General features: G+C 43.6%; 5 non-coding genes across 5 annotated transcripts; 3 read left to right on the forward strand and 2 right to left on the reverse strand.

The window, feature by feature from the left end:
• Positions 1–3,152: 3,152 nt before the first annotated feature.
• On the forward strand, positions 3,153–3,224 carry trnat-cgu (transfer RNA threonine (anticodon CGU)). The gene has a single exon. It is a non-coding gene; the product is annotated as a tRNA-Thr (tRNA).
• A 1,375-nt stretch (positions 3,225–4,599) lies between these two features.
• trnap-agg (transfer RNA proline (anticodon AGG)) lies at positions 4,600–4,671 on the forward strand. Its single transcript has one exon. It is a non-coding gene; the product is annotated as a tRNA-Pro (tRNA).
• An 8,193-nt stretch (positions 4,672–12,864) lies between these two features.
• trnas-gcu (transfer RNA serine (anticodon GCU)) lies at positions 12,865–12,946 on the reverse strand. The gene has a single exon. It is a non-coding gene; the product is annotated as a tRNA-Ser (tRNA).
• A 1,531-nt stretch (positions 12,947–14,477) lies between these two features.
• trnap-cgg (transfer RNA proline (anticodon CGG)) lies at positions 14,478–14,549 on the forward strand. The gene has a single exon. It is a non-coding gene; the product is annotated as a tRNA-Pro (tRNA).
• Positions 14,550–18,826: 4,277 nt separating this feature from the next.
• Positions 18,827–18,898, reverse strand: trnap-cgg (transfer RNA proline (anticodon CGG)). The gene has a single exon. It is a non-coding gene; the product is annotated as a tRNA-Pro (tRNA).
• Positions 18,899–22,552: the final 3,654 nt, after the last annotated feature.

Consider the following 22,552-nt stretch of genomic DNA (forward strand, 5'->3'; position numbering starts at 1 on the left):
TGCACGTTTTAGCGGGCCACATGAGGTGCTGGAACGCCTCTCTGAAACAACCTATGTTATTGGCACACCCGATCGCCGCAAGAAAACTCGAGTCTGTCACATCAACATGTTAAAGGAGTATCAGTGTAGTGAAACAGAGAGGAACCAAAACGATTCTCCCGTATCACCTGTATGCAGTGCCATCTTAGCACCCATAGAAGAATGTACTAAAGATTGTCCTTCAGTGCATATCGCTCCAACTACGGCTCGTCTTAAAAATTCCGCTGTCATAGCAACGCTACCGGACCACCTTAAATATCTCCCTGACGTTCAACGTGATGACGTAATAGGACTCATTCATAAATTTCCTGCTATAGTCAGTGATGTTCTCTCGTGTACCACGGTCATTGAACATGACATAGATGTCAGCAATGCAAAGCCTATAAAGCAGCATCCGTACCGTGCGAATCCAGTAAAACGACAAATGATGAAATCAGAAACCAATTATTTATTGGAAAATGGATTGGCTGTTCCCAGCTACAGTCCTTGGAGTTCTCCTTGTCTCCTGGAAATTAAACCGGACGGAACTCCCCGATTCATCACCGATTATCGAAAAGTAAATGCTGTAACAGTAGCTGACGCTTACCCATTACCTCGTATAGAGGATTGTGTAGATACTATTGGCACTTCGGCATTTGTGACAAAACTAGATTTGTTAAAAGGGTATTGGCAGGTGCCTCTCACCAAGCGTGCCTCTGAGATCTCGGCGTTCGTGACGCCTGACAATTTCCTACAGTATACAGTCATGGCATTTGGAATGTGCAATGCCCCAGCCACCTTCCAACGGCTCATTAACACCGTTCTGTGTGATCTTCCCAACTGTACTGCGTATTTAGATGATCTTGTTGTACACAGCTCCACTTGGGAAGAGCATATGCGTTTGTTAGAACAGGTGTTTACTCGATTGGCTAGGGGAAAGAAAATGTCTTAGCCGATGCGCTGTCCCGTGTGTAAAATTGTTTACACCGGAATGGGCTTCCCTCTTAAGGGGGGGGGGTGTTACGGCCCCCGGGCCGTTTGTATGATTTGTGGATTGTATGTGTGAACCTAATGAATGGACACTGAACAGGCTGAGCTGGAGCTGCATGGATTGGGGGACTGAAGACCTGACGCTGCGTGATTGGGTTGCTCCTCAACCAATCACCAGGCTGCACTTCAGGAAGCCCATTGAAAAGGCGACGGAAACGACACACCGACGGGAAAAGACTTGGAGCCCTGTTTGGCATGAGTTCTCTCCCCCTCTCTCTCTCTGGCATAGCTTATTCGATTGCTTGCTTGTTGTGTGGAACAGTAAGAACTGGTTAATTGAGTTCGCCTCATTTGTACGTTCATTTGCAACTTGTTTTGTGGAAACCGCTTCTGTGTGAATCCTTTTGGTACGCGGTCCCTTTTTGTTGAAAGTCTTAGTATGTAATTCCAACCTCGTGGTTGTGATTTTTCGTTCTGGTACTATTTGTGTTAGTTTATCCGTATAAAAAAGTGTTGCATTGTATTTATTTTACCTTCCACCGGCCGATTATTTAGTGGCCTGTTTTATTCCACCTGTTACCGTAATCAGGTGTGTTCTTTTGTTTGTTCTTTTGTTTGATTTACCTTATACGGCTTTGACAGGGTTCCTGTCCACTTTTCGTTTCCTTTTGTATTGTAAATTATTGTAATGTGTTAAATTCTTGGTTATTATAATCACTTGCTGAATAATCAGTAAACAACTTTAAACCAATCTCTTTGTCCTGATTGGTCAATGTTCTCAACCCTCTCTCCCCTAGCGGAGGGTTGTAACATAATAAACATTCAGTTTAAATCCAGGCTCTCGCACGTTTCGTGCTCAGGCCCTAATAAAGTAAAATAAAATCTTAATCACAGCTTCCTTAATACGAGCTGAACTTCATAGCTATAGCTTCATAGCTGTAGTTTCAGCAGCCAGTTTAATACCGTTCATGTCTATATTTGATATAACAGACACGATGACCATCCTTTAATGCTTTTGTTGCTTTATTACTTGAACTTTTGTCGCTGAGCTCCGATGCTTTTTGATGAAGCATTTTAGCAACAGACTGTTGCACTGTGTCAGTCTTTATTGTGATGACAGCTCCTATTTCTTCACACTTTAGATGTTCCTAAAAGTAGAGTGTGCATCACACACTGTACAGTATTTATCAAGTATTATTGTTCCTCCAGTGCACCATTTCTTCTGTATAATTATTATTAGCAGTTATTACTGAAGATCGATGCCCCTACAAATATTCAAACTTACTGTAAATTCAGTTGTAGGCTGATTCATCACTGTCATTTCTCCAGTGTTGTTGATGGATAACCAACTTTAGATATTTTTAATGAACAATAAATGCCCTGAAGCTCTGAAGTGTATTGTTTTTACACTGCACACCTGGTTTGGATCTTACAATGGTAACCTAAACATCACAGGAACTATACAAGAACAACCTCATGGAGGCTTCAGTGGTGTTTGTAATAAAACACTATCCTTCTTTTTTCACAAACAGTACAATACAGCACATGTGACGCCACAATGAGCAAAGCAGAGACCGCAGACCACGCAACACGGCGTTACTATGCTGGAAAAAACGTGTCTGCCTGTGAGCTTCGGTTATGTACTGTAGCATCCTAACTTCCATCCTTACAAACCACCTGTCCTCTGTTTAAAATGTGGACATTATTGTCCTCAAAAGACTGACTGTCCTTTCTCTTTGAGGTGAAGATGGACTGCTGAGTGTTGTCCTGTGGATGTGTCTCTTCTGTCCTGTGCTCTTTACCTGTGGGGTGGCTGTGGGTTTTTATTCACTAATAACATATCAGTTCTAGAATGATGTGTGTGTGTTTGATGTGATTTGATGTGTGTGTTTATCTGGTTTTAGGGGTCAGTGTGTGTTCATCCATATGCGGCCACCTGTGTGTGTTGATGTAAATGTGTGTGTCCTGTCAGCCATGATCATGCTGAGACAGAATAATGCTGGAAAAAGCTCCCAGCTGTTAGACCTGAAGGTAAAGCTGCATGCTGTTGTGGTTTCTCTGAGTGTAGGATCACAAGACTTCTGCTGTTTTATGTTGTGTGTGTTGATCACGATCAGTGATCAATTCAGAAGTTAAAAGAAAAAGGCGTGGTGGCCAATTGGTAAGGTGTTGGTCTCGTAAACCAAAGATCATGGGTTCAATTCCCATCCATGCCTTCAAAGATCTGTAGGAGGTTCCTTTTAAAGAAAGACAAAACCCATTGAGAGTAAAAACTATAGACAGAGCTTCCGTGATGTCACCCATTTGTTTCTGAAGAGCCGTTCTGAGGCTCGTGGGAGCCGCCATGTTGGAAGCATCACGTCCGCCAAAAACTCCAAATACGTACAAAGAGGGGGAGCACGAGTGGAGTTTTGGGGCGGGCGATCGTGAAAGCAGGAAACTCGCGCTGTTATACGTCAGCCTTCTGCTGCTCAAGTGGCAACGCCTATAATTATGCATAATTTTAAGTCCGAATATAATTAAAACGAGTAAGTTATATAAAAAAAATCACCCCCATACAATTGACACTAGAAGAGAACCTATCATCTGAGACCAGAATGTTTTTTTGTACCAGGCTGTAAACATGTTCATTCCTGCTGTGAAGTCAGACATTTTAACATGGGAGTCTATGGGAAATGACTCGCTTTTGGAGCCAGCCCCCAGTGGTTGCGGCATGAATTACAAGTTTTGACACTTCCGCATGGGCTTCAAGTTTGAACCCCGAAGGTTGCCGTCTGACAACACCACACAAAACAAAGATGTGTTAAACTGTGTGATCGTTGGCTGGAAGCACTGCTTCATGAACCTGTGTTTACTGTTCATTAAGCTTAGAGACGTTTCAGGAGTATGTTTGAGGAGTAAACTGATTCAAGTCCTCACAACAAGTGTATTTCACTGCACAAACACACACTCAGCTGATGTGTCCCAGGAAATGTCTTTTTGTCTGACGTATTAGAAGATTCTAGATTCTAGATTCAACAACTAGACAATTAACCCCTGCTGAGACCCCCACAGGGTTTCTGTGGCTGTATCTCCCTCATTCTTCATCCTATGTGGATGAAACCTTACAGTCATGCTGAACGTTTGACTCTGCACAGCTGATATGCTGAAATGCTACAGACACTGCGCCACCTACTGGCCAGAGGACCTGTCTTTTGTTTAGGGGCCTTAAACAATTTCCCTCTGGGATTACTAAAGTACCTAAAATAAAAAAAAATGTAAAAAAATTTCCCAGAATGCGTAATTTAATCCAAGTCTTCAAAATGGTGGAACAAACATTTCACACATTTCATTTCAGATCCTTTATTGTTCTGGAAAGAAAACCAAAACAAAGTCCTGACGTCCCATTGCAAATATCATGGCAGCTGTTCATCCCTCTCCTGACGGTTCTCTTCCACCTCCAGCTTGTCCACACTTTCCGAGCTTTCCGAGCACATGTGACACGCGTGGTAGATAGGTCGCTAATTCCAGACAGCTATAGCGCACAGTAGTCTTTTATTCAATTACATTTCAGTTTCAGCTGCTGACACATGAAGATCAGAGGCCACACATGGCTCGTTGGTCTAGGGGTATGATTCTCGCTTAGGGTGCGAGAGGTCCCGGGTTCAAATCCCGGACGAGCCCTGATGTTTAACTGTATTCCTTGTAGTTGACTCTTTTCAGTTCCTCTCTAACTACCACACAGCTTTACAAAGCTAACAAAGTTCTATTCAGACTCATCCCAATCCAGAGCAGTTGTTCCACAGTAACACCTGCAGGAGGACGTCATCACCCAGTATGTGACCTGCACTGTGAGCTGTAAGGTCTTATACAGACAGGTGTGTGTCTTTCCTCATCAAGTCCAATCAGTATCATCAAAGACAGCTGGACTCAGATGAAGGTGTAGAACCATCTGAAGGACGATCAGAAGAAATGGACGCACCTGAGTTCAATATATGAGAGTCACAGCAAAGGCTCTGATACTTAGGACCATGTCATATTTCACCTTGGCTTTTTACTACATCTGCAAACATGTCAACAACTCTGTGTGTTTCTGTCAGTATGGGGAGCTGTGTGGACATTAATGAGGAAAAATGAACTTCAATGCTTTTAGCAAATGGCTGCAATATAACAAAGTGAAACATTTAAGGGGGTCTGAATACTTCCTGCACCCACTGTACACATAACAAATGAATGTGACTGAAACAACAGCTCTGTGTGTAATATAAATATACAAACTAATGTGATTTGATCAGAACATTTTAAAAGACAGTGATGATCTGTTCTTATTGTCTAAACAGGAACAGTTGAAGCACAGCTTGCAGCCCCTGTATCTCAGGCTTCTCAGCTTCTCTTCAGATGTTTGGAAGTTTCTGCTGGAACCTCTCATTTAATGACTCACATTTAGAACTTCTGACTTTATGTGGAGGAGGGATTGATGAATTGATTGATTGAATGAGGAGGCTGCAGCCTGCGATTCCACCACTAGATGTCAGCATTGCACAGCATTGGTGGTTCAGTTCAGATTGAGAGAATGCAAAGAGTGTGCAAAGCTGTCATCAAAGCAAAAGCTGGCTGCTTGGAAGAATGTCAAACATCAAACATATTCTGCTTGGTTTAACACTGTTTGTTCACTGCGTCATTCCACATGTGTTCCTTCATAGCTCTGATGTCTTCCGGATGAATCTACAATGTAGAAAGTCATAAAAACAAAGACAAACCACTGAGTGACTTTTGACTGGTACATTTAAAATGTCATCATATGTCCAAACCAGCAGGGGGAGCACTGATCATAAACTCTCTGTCTCACATGTTATTGTCATGTGTTTTTTTGGAAGATGATGCTGACTGTTGTTTTCTTGCTTCTTTCTGTAAACAGCTTGTAAACAGCAGCTTCCCTGAGGGGAAACTCAGCTAATAAATGATGCTGTAACCTCTGGGACTTGATCTGCTGGGTGGGAGTCCACTACATCAGTGGTCCCCAACCACCGGGCCAGGGCCCGGTACCGGTCCGTGGGTCATTTGGAACCGGGCCGCACAGAAAGACTGAGCAAAACATATATTATTCATTATCTGAGTCTGAAAGCTGTTTCATTTATAAATCGATCAGATTCATCCGCCTGTGCCTTTAAGCACCTGCCCAGACGCTTGTCTCGGTCACGGGATACGGCACCCCAAAATTAAGCCCACAAGCTAGCACAAATGAATAAAAAACAAACGTCTTTGGAGAGCTTCTTCGGAAAGGGGAAAAGGCCTAACGAGGAGACAGAAGAAGAGGAGCCTACCCCTTCAAAGAAAAAGAAACCCGCATTTAAAAGACTATATCAGGAGTCCTATTTAAAATACGGATTTATTGCAACAGGTGATTCTCACACACCAAGTCCGCTCTGAGTAATGTGGCGACAGACTTGCAAATGAGGCAACGAAGCCTTCAAAACTGCGAGACCGAGCACCCTGCATTAAAAGACAAGCCATGGAAGAAAACATGAACAAGAACGACTGAAGCAATTAATGACGGCCAAAACAAAATGACGGAGTGGACTGGACATAAGAAACACGCTTCGGGTGTCATGTCTGACCATTATCCCTAGATGGGACCGCCTCATTGCTGAGAAAGCTCAAAGGCTCCCACTAATTAAGCATAAGAGTAAGTTGTCTCTTTATGCACTTTTTTTTCTGTGCCGGTCCGTGAAAGTATTGTTTTACATGATACCGGTCCGTGGTGCAAAAAAGGTTGGGGACCGCTGCACTACATCATCCATCCATCCTCATCCATCCAGCTACACCCTCCCTCATAAAACGCAGGCTGGAGGATGCGGGCATCGATCCCGCTACCTCTCGCTTGCGCTTACTGCATCGCGCTAGTCGAGCCAAAGTAAGCCCAAAGTAAGCCCACATTAGCCAATCACGTTCCTTTCCCTGGGCTTACTTTTGACCAATCACGTTCCTTTCCCTGGGCTTACTTTTGACCAATCACGTTCCTTTCCCTGGGCTTACTTTTGACCAATCACGTTCCTTTCCCTGGGCTTACTTTTGACCAATCACGTTCCTTTCCCTGGGCTTACTTTTGACCAACCAATCGCGTTCCTTCACTGTGGCTTACTTTTGACCCTTCCTCGTGAAAACGGTAAGATGAAGTTTACTTCACCTTATTTAATTTACTATAAATCGGCCATTGTCTGTTCAGATAGTCTGTATCTTAAGAAAACAAAACAGGCAGACATAGCGATATAGCGATTGGACATTATATAGCACACGTTTTCTTCGACGTACCCGTCAACCTCTAAATACCGACCAAAAAATGTCACTACCATTGATCGCTATCGCTATCATGGCCACCCGCTAACAGGCTATACGTGCAATTGATTCTCTGTAAACTGGTAGATATTGCTCTATTGTTCGTTTTATGTAATGCACACATAACATACTAATATGCATGTAATACCTTGTAATGGTGTAAACCGCTTTTTGTAGATGTAAAGTAGCCTACATGTAGGCTAATCCAGGAGGTCATTCACTATCTCTATAAACTATAAACGTAGGATATTGATCAGTTCAGAAATTCCAGTTTTAACATTAATATAGTAAAGTTAAGGATTCAGACATTGGGGTTTTCAAAATACATCAGAATAAATCAAAATAGAATACTTTTTACTCTTACAAATTAAGTTATGTTATGTTATGATGTTAAAATGGTTTGTTTTCAGGTGGGTGTTTTATTACAATCCCTCCCCTTTAACAACTTACCTCTACAAATATTTAAATAAAGGTACAATACAATAGCTCAATGAAAATAACATGGTTTTGCTTTGTAGGAGACACAGTAGTACACATTATCATAGTAATGTGAATTACTTTATCAATCCCTGTGGGGAAATGAAGTAGCTTGTTAAATGATCACACTCTAAAAGTACAGGTATCTTTCATCTTTTACCTGCAGGTAATGCATACAGGTAATGCATACAGGTAAGCCATAATTAAGATCAAACATTATTAGGTGCTTTGATTTGTGTTATTGTTTAACCAAAAACTGCATTTGTGTTATTACACTGGTCTTTCATTAGATACTCATGTGACAACCGGGTGGTGAGGATGATGAGGGAGAGGACATTGGGCAACAGTGTGACTCAGCTTCACAAGAAGTTGATGGAGCAACATGGTGAGGCATGGACGCAGCGTGTACTGCAGTACCTCAGTGCCTGTGAGCCATTTGCAAAGTCCTCCCTTGTGCAGCCTCCTGTGTTCCTTGAGCCTCCTCCCTTACCTGCCATACCTAAACCTAAGTGGCTGTTAGCTGTATACGCCAGGGATGTTCTGGGGCGACTGCATGAGGTCAAGGCCAAAATTACATCTGTCTTTGGGTCTGTGCTCAAGATTGACTCCACTAAAAAGGTATCACAGCATTTTACCTATACAGAATGTTGGCCAGATATAAATATGTTTGCGTGCATAATGAACACTCTGTTTGACCTTTTCCAAATAGGTCACAAAGAAACTCGCTGGGGCTGCTTCAGGGACAGCTGCTTGGTGCACAAATGTGGGAAATGAGCACGGCCAAGTCCTTGTCTCTGTGCTCACAGCTGCCGAGGGACATGGATTGGATGCCATGGCAGCTGGCCTGATGAAGCGCTATCGGGAGGCAGGACAGATGCCCCCAAAAGTGATGTATGTGGACAGAGACTGCTGCAGTCAGCATGGCCAGTCTCGTGTTAAGGCCATGTTTTCAGAGTGGGATGACCTCGAAGTGCGCCTTGACATCTGGCATGTTATGCGGCGATTTGCTGCAGGTGTCACAACAGAGGCTCATCCACTCTATGGAGTCTTCATGGCACGTCTGTCCACGTGCATCTTTGAATGGGATCCAGAGGATGTCGCTGCTCTTCGTTGTGCAAAGGAGGGGGAGCTAGCAGCAAAGAAGACCGGCCACCTCTCAGAAAAGGCACTCAGTGCTCGCATTACCCGGAGGGAGTTGGCACTGCACTGCCGCAGGAGGAACAGAGGGATGGAGGAGACCACCAGCCTGATTGGATCACTGATTGATCACTTTGACAGTGTGGATGGGAAGGACACTCTGGGAGTTCCTGTACTGGACCATGATCGGATCCAGCAAATATGGAAAGAACAGCAGAAACATGTACTGTGTATCCAAGACCCAGAGAACTTCCCACTCTACATTAAGAAGGGGACACTGAAGAAAGGTGGTGTGGAGCTGTGCTGCTACAGGTGTGCCCGTGGCTCTACCTCCCTGGAGTCTTTCCACCTCCACTTGAACCGCTTCATCCCAGGTATCCCATATGGATTACAGTGTCTCTTTAAGTATTATAAGCACTGTAACTGTTTCCATTACTTTAAAGTAATGTCACATGCTACAGTAATATTACAGTCCTTTTCTGATGTCAGAACAGATCTTATCTCACAAGAAACTAATTTAATTACTTTTCCTCATTAATTCTGGTTATAATGATGATTTTTCATGTATTTACATAACTCTATTGCATGTAACCTCATAGTACCTCAAATGTAGCACATATCTTGCGCGTGTGTGACCCTTTTTTTCTATTTTATTTAACCTTTAGGAACCAGTGCCAGTGATGCACATTTTCAGGCCTATCTCCTTGAAGGCTTGATGCGATGGAATGAAGATCGGATGGAAGAGGCTGTAAAAGGAGCCTCTCCCATCCGATCATATGGCAGTGCCCTGCGAGAGGCTGTGGACCAGCTCAGCCGAGTTGTGTTTGGGAAGCCCTGGGATGAGCGCTACCGCCCTCCTGGAGTATACACAGGCAAGAAATACTCATTTAACACCAATATAAATCATTTATTCATCAATCCACATTTTTGTATTTTGAAACATTATCTGTATAACCTTTTATGTTCTGGACAAAATATTAAGAACACTTTCTTTTTTGTTTTTTTCTTGTAGGTGAATTGCTGGGGGTGGAGTATCTGTACAGCCAGACAGGCAAAACATTGACTCCAGTGCTCCAGAACCCTGAAGAGGAGGACAGGTTGGTGGAGCAAATAAATGACGAGGACCTGCAAGATGAGGGATTTCAGGAGGAGATCATGGAGGACATCACAGTATCAGTGCTCTGTGAGGATGACCCCTGCCATGATCTTCAAAAGAGCCCCCCATCTTTGACAACCAGTCCTCAGGCCTCTGCTCCACCCCACCCATCCACGTCCAGTGATGGAGAAGGACAGCATCCTGCCTCTGCCTCCTTAGTGCTGTCACAGCCGTCTGACATCTCTCAGGCTGCACTGGATCCTGGAAGCAGTCCATCCAACGAGCCTCAGGTAAGACATTTTAATGGCCTTTTAACTTTTGGTCAGCTTTTATTGCACATATATTAACATTAATCTGCATTTACTAGGGAGCAGTTATTGGCCCTGATGGTGTCACTGGGTGGGACAAGGTCCAGGAACTGGCTGGTTACCTTGTGGGTCTTCGTGAGGCTTCTTACCTCACTGAGCTGCAGGTGACAGAGGCCTTCCGGCTGTGGGCAGCGCTTCCTGATGGTGACAAACAACGGGTTAACTACCAGCCTCGACATCAGCCTCGACTGACACACGGCCGCTTTAAGGCACCAAAGCGATCTGGAGTCACCCCGGGTGAGCTCAGTGGCCTAGTACCAGCCGCTTAGTTGAGGCCATATGTGTAAAGCTGTGCGCTTTACACAGGTCAACAACCAAAAAGGCTGGAGTGAGCAACCCCAGGTGGTCTAAAATCCTCACCGATTACCACCACATCCGAGATTTGGTGCTTAACAGCACCACGCTGATGGAGGAAACCACGATCCAGCTCTTTGAGCTAAACCAGCGGACACTCATTCAGTGGTAGGCAGGGTACACTATTTGCCTCAAATGAAGTAATTACTTCTAAACACATATAATACAAATGATGTATTTTCAGGTTTCAACGGCGGCAGAAGAATCAGGAATTGAGTGTCCTTAATCAGGGACCGGCTCCATCTGCCTCAATTCCTGTGGCTCAAACCCGGCTTACTGCTCCGAGGGAACCACTGGATGAAGCACCAGTCATATCAGGCCCAAGACACACATTGGTACTTCCACCAAATCAGGAAGGACAGGCTCCTCCTCTGCGGCCTGGTCGCCGGCGCATCAGGGAGCGCCCCATCACACCTGCGCCCACAGTACCTGGTCCCACAGCATCAGAAACTGCACAGCCTGTTTCAGCAGCTGGGTTAGGCACGTTAGTTCTGAACCCAAACATGACTGTGCCAGTGGTGATGGCAGCTTCTGGTACTGCAGCATCCGGTGCAGGCGCAGCCCCGCTTCTTCCTGCGTCTGCTGCTCCTCTTCCTACTGTGTCCCGTTTCACTCAGAGGAACAGGCGGCGGCGGGCTCTGGAGGAGGAGAGTGGAGTCCAAAAAAGGAAGTATGTGAGAAGGGTTACCTTCAACACATGCAGCAAATGTGGGCATCCTAAAACAGCAGAGTTTGGCCACAGTAGATATGGTAATGCCACATTTTGCTCGCGTTCATCCAGTGGAATGTCTCTGGATGAGTGGCTGCGCCAGCAAAAACATCCACAGTAAACACTGTACAATGTTTGGCCTGTATATATTGTATATAAGCAATTTTCTTATGTTTAAATCAACAAGCCTGTCTGTCTTTATGCAGTGCTGTTGAATTTTATTGTATAATTGTACATTGTGTAATATTTGACCTAATATTTGACCTGTATATGTTGTATATATTTTCACATGGGTGAATGGGCTGAATAGTATTTTATAGTCCTGTATGCAGTGTGTGTGTGTGTGTGTGTGTGTATTCACTTGTATTTGTTTTATATTTGTTCTGATAAATCATATAAACATTTAAGACTCACTCTGATCTTCATCAAAGAAGCTCCCACACAAAAACACGTTGACTGCTCATTGTTCATATTATTAAACCATAAACAGGTAAACATCACAAGTCATTGGACGGGGCATATAAACTAAAAAACATCTGTTGATATTGTAATATATTTAAACATATCTAAACTAAGCTAAATCAATCATTAATTATTTTACGCACATTGTGGGATTTAAACACTCCAACAACTCTATACATTGTCGCACAGACTACGGGTTCGAGTCCAGCCCATGGCAGATGATTTGTTTCATATTTCACTTAAACTCCTTTATAATGAACAGGAATATTGCCTCAATACCGCTACACGAGACGTTTGTCCGCGCACAGCGGGGCTCCACATTTTTCTCAACTTTTTCCCTTGCGTGCGACAGCGAGAAAATCGGACCCCTTCTTTTGCGCAGCAAGCGCTCTACCATTTGAGCTAATCCCCCTTGTATAAAGGGTTAATCGCAAGTCAATCAGGACTCACTACTCTACATGAAGTGTACTAGTGAAGTATTGGAAGCATCAGACTTTTAATCTGAGGGTCCAGGGTTCAAGTCCCTGTTTGGGACACTTTGTACTCCCTCTTGCTTGTACTCCCCTTCCCTCTCTGTTAATGTGCTTGGACAGAGCTCTGTGAACAGCCAGCCTCTTTGTGTCTTGCCCTCCTTGTGCAAGGTGTCAATGGTCGTCTTTTGGGCAACTGTCAAGTCAGCAGTCTTCCTGTGGTTGTGCAGCCTACAGAACTAGACTGAGACCATTTAAAGGCCTTTGCAGGTGTTTTGAGTTCATTATTTGGTTAGAGTGGCTCCAGGTGTTTCACATATTCTCATTTCCTGAGAAATTTTTTCCATTAATGACTACAGCTGGACCAATGCACAGACTGTGGACTTCTCCATAGACAGGACACCAGTATTACTGTCTTAAGTTGGAATGTTTATGACACCATCAACTGATGATCCTGTGTCAGGACGTCGACGAGGATGGGATTCGAACCCACGCGTGCAGAGCACAATGGATTAGCAGTCCATCGCCTTAACCACTCGGCCACCTCGTCTGTCTGATTAACATGTGTTCACGGCTTCGAGTGAAAATACGCTGCAAAACTTGAAAGAGGTCACAGCTTTTGCCTTAAACATAAGCATCTTGACAAGCATTGAAGGCCAGTTTTTGGAGTAGTTGTTTGGTTTCTCCATTGTACAGAACAGAGCATGCCTCACTGCACTGGACTGCATATATCCAGGGGTGGACTGCATGTGTCCAGGGGTGGACTGCATGTGACCAGGGGTGGACTGCAAATATCCAAGGGTGGCAGTAACTGATTACAAATACTCAAGTTACTGTAATTAAGTAGTTTTTCTGGGTACTTGTACTTTATTTTTAAGCCAGTACTTTTACTTGTACTTAAGTACAAATGTAACAAAATAATGTACTTTTACTATTTACTTACTGTCAGCCATTTTGTCTCCGTTAAAACAGTGGGTGTTGTGGCTAACAAAATCTAAACCTGTAGATAATTAGCTGCCCCTTTGTAATAATATTGGCACTTTTTCTGCTAATTGCATTATGTAATTGTTGATCACAATGACAGGTTAACAGGAGTACAGGATTACTAATGAATTTTGAGTTCATTCGGATTTACAGCTGTATCATTCTGCACCAGATGAAGCACATGATCTGAATCAGGTTGTGTCAGAGAAAGGCTGAAACCCTGCAGCACCTGTTTCTGACTGCTCTGAGCACGCTGCCTTCTTCTCCAGTCTGCTCTCCAGTGATGTTGCTCCTTCTTCTTTCCCCTCTACAAGAAGGGCCAGAGCCGCCTCTATTTTCTGAGGAGGCTCCGGTCCTTTAACATCTGTCGGACTATGCTGAGGATTTTTTATGAGTCTGTGGTTGCCAGTGCCATTTTGTTTGCTGTTGTGTGCTGGGGCAGCAGACTGAAAGCAGCGGACACAAACAGACTCAACAAACTGATCAGAAGGGCCGGGGATGTGGTGGGGGTGGAGCTGGACTCCCTGACAGCAGTGTCAGACAGAAGGATGCTGTCTAAGCTGCAGGGGATCCTGGAGAACAGCTTCCATCCTCTCCACCACGTGCTGCTGAAGTGCAGGAGTACGTTCAGTGCCAGACTGATCCCTCCCAAATGCAGCACGGAGCGCCACAGGAGGTCCTTCCTTCCTGTGGCCATCAAACTGCACAACACCTCCCTCTGAGATCAGAACACACTGTCTTGTAATCTTATCCATATTGGATTTATTCAGACAAGATTTTAATGCACATGGTACAAGTTGTATTATATATGACTTTAGTCTCCACTTGCCAGGATTGACTTGAATGTACATTAATGTTTAGAATTTATTAGGTTTTTATCTTATATTTTTATTTTTATTTTTTACGGTGGGTGGATCTTGAAGGAACTCAGACTTTTAATCTGAGGGCCCAGGATTCAAGTCCCTATTCAACACTATATATTCCTAACCAGAAATCTTTGTACATATCTTTTCTTTGACCAATGTCAAACTAAGAAAAACATGTGCTTTGTGTTGTTCTTGCACTGACTGAAACATGAAAAGCAAGAGGTCACATGTGGCTCGTTGGTCTAGGGGTATGATTCTCGCTTCGGGTGCGAGAGGTCCCGGGTTCAAATCCTGGACGAGCCCTCTTCTTTCAGCTTCAGTAGATTGAAGGTCTGTCTTATGTTTACATTTATAGCAATTATCTTTAACCCAAACAAGTTCATATTCCAACTTAGACCCTGTAAACAGCAGTCTGCTCAAACTCCTAGAAGCAATCTACAAATGATATTGTTTATTCAAGAGAAGAAGTCTTTGCACTGAGGACTAAAGTCAGAATGCAGCCCAAGGTCCAGGGAGAGCTGAGGAAGAAGTACAGGGGCTGTAAGGCAGGAGTGAAAGTAGAGGCTGCACGTAGACATTTTAAGCCAGCGATCCCCTCGGCAATAATAAGGAATGTCAACTCACTACTGAATAAGGAGATCAGGAGATCAGCCTCTGTCCTACCCGCCATCTGCCTCTGCTTGAAACTACTGTTGGTAAGTTTTCTGTCTTCTATTCAATAAGTTTATTATCTTTATGTGAAACAATGTGCATGCCTTAAGATAAATGGACCTTGGGTTTAAGAAGAAATGTCAGTCATTGTTCATGTTGGGGTAGACAGGCTACAAGCAGCTAAGATTAGTTAGCATTCGTTGTAGCTAACGTCTATGGTCCCGTCATATAGCTGTCAGAGGTAAGTGGTGAACACGGTTAGTACTTGGAGTTTTCTACACAGGCACGTTGAATTCATCCTTAACACACTGAGAGCACAGCTCGCCGCCAGCTAACGCAATCCAAAAGTGCTTTGCTTTACTTTTGTAGTGTAGCTGACAGGCTAACGTTAGCCCAGAGCTAACGCTCTGTGTTAGCCTAAGCAGCACTGAAAAAATCATGTTGGTCCAATTCAAATACATTATATTGCATTAACGTACTTGTTTTGAGTCAGGGCTACCAGTATTTATTGGATGGAAAAACTCAATTTAATTGAGTTCATCCAATGAGTATAGGTTAATCACAATAAATATACAGCAACAGTGATTAATGTGATTAAAATTGTAATCATGTGACGGCACTAGTTCAAACGTTTGAGTTCAAAGAACAGATGACCTACCAGTGGATGTCATGTCATGTCATAAGATATGCAGATATACAGATGAGAAATGCACAGAGATGTATTATGTCCTGTTATGATATCATGAAAAACTCTGAGTATTACACTGTAGGTGAGGATGTTATTGCACTAAGAGAAAAAACACTGTACTGTTTCCCCATCAGTGTCACTGGGTGTAAACATGGTGATAAAGTACAGAGGTTAGAGTACAGATGGACTGATGTTATACAGTCTGACCCCTGTCTGGACAAAGGTCTGTGGCTGAAGGAGACACCCAAGGTCCCCACTGTCTCATGTTTTTATATTTAACTTATTTTCACAGCACTTCATTAGTTTGTCATAATCAGCCACCATGTACAGGTGCATCTCCAAAAATGAGAATATTGTGGAAAAGGTCAATATTATAAACTAATGATGTCACACTGTGATCAGATGATGAACTCAAAACACCTGCAAAGCAGACACAATCATGGGGAAGACTGCTGACTGGACAGATGTTGAATAAATAAAAAATAGTCAGCATGGTTATCCTCAGGAGGAATAATGGGAATATGACTCCCATCCATCACCCCTGCACACTGAGGGAACCTTGGGCACCAGTACAGCACCTCCCTGTGGATTAATCTGTACATTACAGGCAAGTGTCCCTGATCAGATGGCGGGTTACTGTCCCTAGCTGTCCTGAGGGTAAGCCAGTTCATCATCAGATTAGGGTCACTTCTACAATGGTGGTCCGTCAAATTGGCATGCTAACTGACATGCTAACATTTATTGGCTTGCAGCATGTTCCACCAACTGCACACAAGTGAGTTACCTTGGCTGGGCGCTCTTCTGCCTCAAGAGATGATTCCCTGGCCCTCTTCAGTCCAGAGGTGGATGGGGAGTCATCTCTGTCTTTTAGTTCTTCCACGGAGGCCTGCCTTAGGGACAGCCGCACAAATACCTCCCTGAGGGACTTTGCCCGGCCAAGGTTTTTGTGTAAGGCGTAAAAACGCTCCTGTGTATCAATGTTATGACACATGAAGGAGGACACTGCCTCCTTCATGGTCGGATTGTTGTCCTCAAAGTTCTGTGGAAAAAAGACAAGCAAAAGGCGACATCTGTATGGATCATAGGGCATTCAGGGAAACTGGGAGAGTATCTGAAACTTACGTAGGTAGCCACAGCACTGCGGATATCCAGAAGGGTGGGCCGAAATGGGCCTGGAGGGACAATATTTTGTCAATATTTTTGTCATGTTTTTTGCTTCCCCCCTCCCGAGGGAGTTCAAAAACAACGAGTTTGTGGCAACCGCCCGGCCACGGAGCCTCAGCCAGCGCCTGAACCACTGAATTTCGTCAGGCTCCAGAAAAACCTGGGCCTGGCCGAATTTACGGCATGTTTTGTGGTCCAGGACCTGCAAGAAGAGCAGACACACAAAGACAGACCATTAGTTCTTTCTGAGGCTTTAAACTCATGGTAAATTCTTTTGCGGGCATCTTGAACTTACACTGACGAGGTAGCCCGTACTATCATCCCCCACTGCCCTTTCCACCTCCCTGACCCGCATACGGGTGAGGACCCCGGTCCTGTGCCCTTAGATGCAGGTCAGGAACCATGTACCCAAAGAACTGGTATCTTGTCACCGGATCTTTGGGTGCGGCCTTCTCCACGTTGTCTGTGAAAAGAAGAGAGAGAGAGATGCATTAGTAAGGTTAACTTTCAGTTCATACCATTAGACTGATGAAGTATGTGTAGTATGTGAAGCTGGGATTGTGTGTGTGGAGTCTAGCATTACCCAGCAGTGAGGGAATCCTGTCTCTGGCCAGGTGGATGCAGGTCCCGAGCGCCTCCCGGCTCACCAGCTGCTGTTGTTTCCGAGCCTTCACGGCAATCTGGTGCCCCAGGATCGTCCTGTTCAGGTCCCTGTACATTTTTTTGAGGTACCTGAACAGGACGACCACATCCTGTGCCTTGAGCCGGCTGTGCTGCGGAGGGGTGTCTCGCAAGTACTCCACAAAGCCAGTGGCCTGGCCGATGTAGAGTGCCACGGTCACTGGCGACATGCCCATCCTGGCCTGCTCCTTCTCCTTGAATTCCCCATCATGAATTTCACATGAGGAGATTCCCAACAAAGACACGGAGAGTTAGAGTTGTTTTCAGCATTAACCCATATTGTAATAAAGCCAGGTTAGCTCCTGTTAGCCTGCTAGCTTCAGCCTCGCCTAGCCAGTGCACACAGCCACCTGCTCCTATTCTTATCAGCAAGAATAAAACACATGTGATGGACCGTCAGGACACAGTGGAGCATTATATGAACAGGGAAACACTGATGTAGCAGATGAGGCAGGGCGTCATTATAAACACATCCACAAGGTTTGTTGTGAATTCAGCAGTTTTATAAGCAAATAAAAATAAGGACATGCATCTTTTTGTAAGTTAGTATTTTTAGTGTTTCAGTATTATCTGCATTAAGCAGTTTGGTTCATTTTTCTATGGGATTTGCCAGTTTTTTGTCTCTGTAAATGAGAGAAGGCCTCAGATATGGAGGCTGTTAGTGTAGTAGCACCAGTATGTTTGACAAAACTGTTGTTTCACTTGGAATTAGTTTGTCACCGAGTTTTTGTTGAATCTGTCTCTGAAATAGTCATGAAGTGTTTACTTCTGTAGGTAAAATAGTTTAACAACCTGTTAAAATCCACAGGAAATCGCAACTACTTCATATTATTATATTTCATAATATACTGATGTACTTTTTTTCACCACCCACCCACAGAAGGTGTCCCCGCCACATTTTTAATGCTTCCTACGCCACTGACTAAATCACATTTTTACTTGTCAACAGTAATTAATTAATTGGTAATTAATTAATGAATGTAAAATGAAAACTCACATTTCTTTATAGCTATTCAAGTCTGTGTGAGAGTAACTACAACTAACAATACTGTTTTGTACTACTACTGTTTTCAAGGTGAATGATGACTTCTTGCAGATCACCACAAAGCCGCTGCATTGAACTTCATGGCCCAGCTGAGGTGACATTCCTTATTATTGCTGAGGGGATCACTGGCTTAAAATGTCTACATGCAGCCTCTACTTTCACTCCTGCCTTACAGCCCCTGTACTTCTTCCTCAGCTCTCCCTGGACATTGGTCCTCAGTGCAGTGCAGTTCTAGAATGATTGCTTCTGAGAGTTTGAGCAGACAGCTGTTTACAGGGACTAAGTTGGAATATGAACTTATGTAAATGTAAACATGAAGCAGCCATCCTATCTACTGAAGTTCAAAGATGAGGGCTCGTCCGGGATTTGAACCCGGGACCTCTCGCACCCGAAGCGAGAATCATACCCCTAGACCAACGAGCCATGTGTGACATCTCTTTTTTCATGTTTCAGTCAGTGGAAGAACAACACAAAGCACATGTTCTTCTTAGTTTGACATTGGTAAAGTTATGAACAAAGATTTCTGGTTAGGAATATAAAGCCGCTGCATTGAAGTTCATGGCCCAGCTGAACCACTTCTCAAAGAAGCTTCTGTAAGTTTCCCAGAACAAAGGAGGAACTTCAATATTAATGAAAGATTCACATGTTTATGTGATGCTCAGGATCAACATGAGTGTTGTGTGTTTGTGTTTTTTAACCCTATAGGAGGGCAGCTTACACGTTCTGAAGACAGGAGCCCAGCGATGTGGGGGTTTCATCCAACTTAATTTGGTATATTGAAATGCAAAGGTTTATGTCCTGGAGGAATGTTATGCACCTTACTGTTTCTATTTCTGCTGCATTTATTGGATGGAAAATTCAATTTAATTGAGTTCATCCAATGAGTATAGGTTAAACAAATGAGTGATATTTAATCACAATAAATATACAGCAACGCAGTGATGAATGTGATTAAATTTGTAATCATGTGACGGCACTAGTTCAAACGTTTGCGTTCAAAGAACAGATGACCTACCAGTGGATGTCATGGTCATGGTTTTCTGCAGAAAGTCTCGTTCGTTTTCTAACATGGCAACCTTCTCCTTTAGAGTTTTCTGTCAACAGGCTCTTGTTCGGACTTTTGCAACCCTCACCTCTCATTAAAGTTGGTTTCCAATGATGTGTGTCTGGGTGCGTACACACTGCCCATAGTTACTGACGGAGCCACTGCGTCACACCCCAGCTGATACATGACCGCACCAGGTGACTGCTGCTATGACCTATGTTTGTTGTCAGCGTTCCTTCCATTCCATTACAGCAGCATGAAAACAAGGTCCTGAGCAGCAACAATAGATAAAGTAGAAATAAAGACTATGTACAGAGCAACCATAAGACATGCAGATATACAGATGAGAAATGTACAGAGATGTATTATGTCCTGTTATGATATCATGAAAAACTCTGAGTATTACGCTGTAGGTGAGGATGTTATTGCACTAAGAGAAAAAACACTGTACTGTTTCCCCATCAGTGTCACTGTGTGTAAACATGGTGATAAAGTACAGAGGTTAGAGTACAGATGGACTGATGTTATACAGTCTGACCCCTGTCTGGACAAATGTCTGTGGCTGAAGGAGACACCCAAGGTCCCCACTGTCTCATGTTTTTATATTTGACTCATTTTCACAGCACTTCATTAGTTTGTTATCGTAATCAGCCACCATGTACAGGTGCATCTCCATAAATGAGAATATTGTGGAAAAGTTCAATATTATAAACTAATGATGTCACACTGTGATCAGATGATGAACTCAAAACACCTGCAAAGCAGACACAATCATGGGGAAGACTGCTGACTGGACAGATGTTGAATAAATAAAAAATAGTCAGCATGGTTATCCTCAGGAGCAATAATGGGAATATGACTCCCATCCATCACCCTGCACACTGAGGGAACCCATCAAGACAGACAGTTATCAGGAGAGAAGGAAACTGGCGTTTCTGGCTTGTATATGGAGTTATAGGGAGTATTTTAGCACATAACTGTGTGTTTACACACTGTGTGTGTATGTTAGAGTGTAAGGAATTAAAGATACATTGAAATATATAATAAATATCTAAATACCTAGATAGCATTTAAATCCCTGAGTTGTATCTAAAGAACATATTCACTACTGTATAAAACCTTTCCATAGTAAAGAGCAGGACATGAATGCACCAGTATGAATGTACAGTGTCTGAGTGACACTTCTACTCTTATACTCTGTACTTAACTGCATTTAATGTACCTTGATACCTCTGGCACAGGAATTTCCTTCGGGATTAATAAAGTCTTATCTTGTCTTATCTTACAGTTCAGAGTTCAGTAGTTTGATTGAGACAGGCAGGAATGACTTCCTGTGTCTCAGTGGTGCATCATGGGAGTCAGTTTTGTCAGGACCCTCCTGTCACCCACCTCCTGCACTGAGTCCAGAAAAAAGCCAGGTCTCTCTGACAATTGTGAAGTATACAAGGTTATTTACGCAATGACATGATACAGACCATGTATGTATTTGATTATATAAGCTTACACTTAGAGAAAAACACATCTATAACTCTTATAGAGAGTTAGGGAGGAACTCTCTGATGCGGTGAAGGCCGAAGCACTAGGAGGTACGGATGTAACATAATTCATCCAACATAGAAGGGGCAAAGTATTTCATAGTCATAAATATGTTAGACCAATTATGATAATTAGTAGGTGGAGATAAAGCGGCAACATGTCCCAATATGGGAATACCTACGAGGGTCTTGAAGAACTGTTTATCTATTATGCAAATGTACCTCAACTTTCAATAAAACAAGCCTGTGTCCAGGGGAGGGGCAGAACACTTATGGACGGGAGTGAAGCAGACTGAAAGGCCTGTGTTCACTAGGTGTTCTCCCTTTTGCAAAAGGTGAAACTACAAAACCCAGGGTATTTTCTTTCACTCAATGTTCTGAATACAGGAGACGGAATCTGACAATCCGGGGTGACCAGGGAAGGTCACGACAATTTGGTGGCCCGTACGGGGATAAAAGGTAATTATATTTTTCTCAGATCCGTCAATTGAACACAGGGGTTGATTACGAACAGACAGAGGACATGTGGCGCGCCAACAATAAGGTGAGCAGACCTTTTATATCTGCATTGACTACTCTAAAGTGTAACGTGTCCCGAGTCTTAGTAGTAATCTGTCTGTAAAAGCAAAAAGAACATTGACTGAATGAATTTAACTGTATGTGAATGAATATGACTACAGTGAAATAACCGTAAATGAATGTATATGACTACGGTAAATGAGTAATAACTACAGCTGTTTAAGAGATAAGTAAATAATGCCTGCAGAGGAATAATGCCTGCAGAGGAATAATGCCTGCAGAGGGATAATGCCTGCAGAGGAATAAGAGAAAAAGGGGTAGCAGAAAATCCTGAGTGTGGCGACTCCACCGGTGCTCTGACGAGGGGCCGGAAAAGCTGGGTTTGAGTCCCGGGGCTTGAGGAACCCTAAATCACTACATAAAGAGAGAGGAAAAGGAACAACAGGCAAACACATGGTATGGATGTTGGAAAGACTGGAAACTGAAACAACGACCGCACTAGTTAGGCGGAAGTTGTAGTAAGTCAACAGGCTTCCAAATTACAGATGTATAAGATTCTGGTGTCGTGGAAGAGAGGCTAGTCTCAAATCCACTGGACTGAGTACTAGGGACATAGCGTGCCATATTTCTCAGTCGGCCGGAATCCAGACAGTGCAGGGCACTGATTTATGACTGTGAGCCTCTCTAAAAGAGAGACGGCAAGAACAGATGAACTGTGAGTAGTCGGACTGGCTACAAGAACAGAGGAAAGTCCTGTGAGTTCAAAAGCACCCCTTACTGAGACACACAGCTGAGAGTGAAGCTGTAACACACACACATACTGAGCGCTCATATTATGGGTAATGCATGAATGAGAAATGTGGATGAGTGCCAGGGACGTGTGAGCTGAAGCAGCAGCACTGCTGGAAACCTAACCGGTGCTAACGTAAAGCAGTGGTCTGTTGAAGTAGGTTCACTCATGAACTGGATTAGTTGTTT

The sequence above is a fragment of the Parambassis ranga genome, unplaced genomic scaffold (assembly GCF_900634625.1).
Source record: "Parambassis ranga unplaced genomic scaffold, fParRan2.1 scaffold_21_arrow_ctg1, whole genome shotgun sequence".
NCBI lineage: Eukaryota > Metazoa > Chordata > Actinopteri > Ambassidae > Parambassis > Parambassis ranga.